The sequence below is a fragment of the Cyprinodon variegatus genome, unplaced genomic scaffold, assembly GCF_000732505.1.
Source record: "Cyprinodon variegatus isolate N-32 unplaced genomic scaffold, C_variegatus-1.0 Scaffold834, whole genome shotgun sequence".
Lineage (NCBI taxonomy): Eukaryota > Metazoa > Chordata > Actinopteri > Cyprinodontiformes > Cyprinodontidae > Cyprinodon > Cyprinodon variegatus.
In genome coordinates this window covers 150,075-152,635 of record NW_015151287.1, presented here as the reverse complement: position 1 = coordinate 152,635, position 2,561 = coordinate 150,075, and the positions used below count along the sequence as shown (strand labels likewise).

Here is a 2,561-nt window from a genome sequence, read left to right as displayed (position 1 = left end):
TCACATGTATACATTACTGGCCTCATGGCAGGAGTACTGGACTCATTCCCAGTCAGTCACTGGTTTGTTTGAAGTGAACTGAAGTTTTTCCTTTATTTCTGTGGAGGAATGTTTGAGATAAATCCTGATGGTTTGATCCAAAGAAGCTGTTTACTCACCATCTGAGCTCAGATGCAAACAGATATCAACCATTTTCAGCAGAAAGCTTCGCTGCTGGGGACAGGAAGACGACTGGGAACCAGTTTGGTCCCACAGTTTGGGGTCCCTCCCCCTGCAGCTGGCATGTGGGGATCCAGGGGCCTCTGGTTTCACTGGTTGGTCCAAAGTAAGACCAGTCAGTGACTCTATGTGGGACCAATCTACTATAGAAAATGGATGGTTGTTCAGCAAAGCTCCTCTAACGCTCAGACTGTCCTTCATTTCCCTCCTTGGCTTTATTCTCACACTGAATCCTGATGTTTGGCTCTGAATTCACATCTGGATGTTTCTGTCTGAGAGAGATGGAGATTAGATGGAGATTAGATGGAGATGTACAGGTGAGGGTGGGAAGTAAAAAGCAGAACATTAGTTGGTTGTTGGGGAACTCATTATTATTTACAGCAGATGTTATTCTCTGTCTTCCAGCCTCAGCGTTTCCAGCCCAGATGTTCCACAGGTTCTCTCCTGTTCCTGTGAGTTCTAAGGAGGTTCTGCTGGATCCTCCAGGTGGTTCTGATGAAGGAACTTCAGGGCAGATCTGATCATCAGAACGTTTCCTGTCAGGAGATTCCTTCAGTTTTTCTCTGTGAGGATGAGGGAGCAGAGGGAGAGGAGGAAGGTGATTGGTGACATCATCGCTCGCTCTGCTCAGATCCTCACCAAACAGGGAGATGTGTCTGGATTTCATTTGCCCCCCCGCACCCCCCCTCCCTCCGCATTTTTTCCCTCCTTCCTTCAGAGAAAGGGGGAGGAGAGGAAGGGATGGCCTACCTCCAGCACTACTTTGTTCCTCCCCAGCTCTGGACTCTGCTCCACACCTCCTCTGGTTGGAGACCTGGAGGCTGCTCGTGTCCCTCCGTCTGTCTCAGTGTCCTTACCTCCACCCTGCTCAGCGTCCTTCCTCGGGGGGGAGAGTCCGAGGATTTCTAGCAGGAGGAGAATGAGCAGAAGTCTTTCATAGCTCAGTATCTTTATCCTTCAGAAAAAGAGACGGTGGAGAAGTTCTGCTTCATCTCTGGGTGAGTCATGATGGGGGGGTGTGGGGGGGTGATAATTACAGCTCTGCACTTTCTGGCTTATGCCCCGTAAAATATACGAGATTGTGCGTTTAGCGCCGCGACCCAAACCTGTGTTTAAGTGGTGAGAGCGTCTCCAGGGCAAAAGGTGAAGGAGCAGAGGGAGCCTGCAGGGCGGCGCTCCCAGCAGGAGGAGACGCTCTGCTCTGGGCTCACATTCAGGAGGAGCTGCAGAGATGCTCCTTCCTGTCTGAGCTTATGCTGAGTCCACTGGTAGGACTGGGAATGGTGAAAGGTTCTGGTGTAGAGCTAGAAGTTTCCACAGCAGCAGCAGCAGCAGCAGCAGCAGAGCCCCTCCCTGCAGGGATCCAGGGGTGGAACATCTGAGGACGACGCTGTTTTCCAAACTGCTGGCCAGATTGGAGGAATGTATGGATGCCAGGCTGACTGGTTTTACTGGGCCAGGTGTGAGTCACTGGGTGGGAGGTTCTGCCTGGATTAAACTAGTTCTTCTATTTGGACCCGTTTTATTTGGAGCTGCTGCTGCTGGAATGAGGAGGAGGCAATAAATAACGGAGGTTTGTGTTTTACGGCGTCTCCAGTTTCCAGTTTTTCTCCCGTTGATGAAGCACAGATGTTTGGAAGGTTGGAGGAGCTTTTCTGAAGGTGAAGAAGATCCCTGGATCTGAGCGACTAACAGCTGGAACAGCTGGATCCTTCATCTCCTCGCTCCGATTGGCTGCTGCGCCCACAGCGCTCACAGGTGTCAGACGCTCTAACGCCGCCCAGATGTGTGCACCGCAACCCCCCCCCCCCTTCCTACCCCCTGTTATTGATGCTCCATCATCTGCTGCACACATGGGGGGGGGGTTCCTGTAATCTACAGCTGCTGCTGGGTTTTCAAATGAGCCTCCATCAGAACCGGGTCACTTCTGGTCTGGACCGCCTATTGGCCTGTTGAGGGGCTGGGGTTCCCATAGAGGGGGCCAGGCCCCCTGGGGGGTCCCAACACAGTTTCCACAATCAGAAATCCCTGAGTTATATACAGGAGAAAAATGCAACAAAATACATAAATGAACCATAAGATATTTACATATATCTTATGGACTGAACGGTTTGGGAGCTGCTTGTTTAAAGGATGTTATAAAGGAGAAAGATTTAATGACTCATCAGAATAAAACAATCCAGCTGTGAATCTGTTCAGGTAGAAAAATGAGTGAAAAGATTCATCAGGAATCTACATCAAAGCAAACTCTGACCCTGAAACAGAAGAATATGAACCTAAAACCATTTAATGTACAGATGTTTAGAAATCATTCCCCCCCCCATCCTTTCTCTGCCTGGAAC

The 2,561-nt window shown here is 50.1% G+C and overlaps 1 protein-coding gene across 7 annotated transcripts in view; it reads left to right on the top strand.

Annotated features, from left to right (window-relative positions):
* The first annotated feature begins 994 nt into the window (after positions 1 to 994).
* Positions 995 to 2,561, top strand: part of col6a3 (collagen, type VI, alpha 3) — a 50,533-nt gene continuing 48,966 nt past the window's right edge. For all 7 annotated transcript variants that reach the window (XM_015396986.1, XM_015396985.1, XM_015396990.1 and 4 more), the window contains exon 1: positions 995 to 1,217. The gene's annotated coding sequence lies outside the window, so the exon portion shown is untranslated. The remainder of the gene's footprint in view (positions 1,218 to 2,561) is intronic.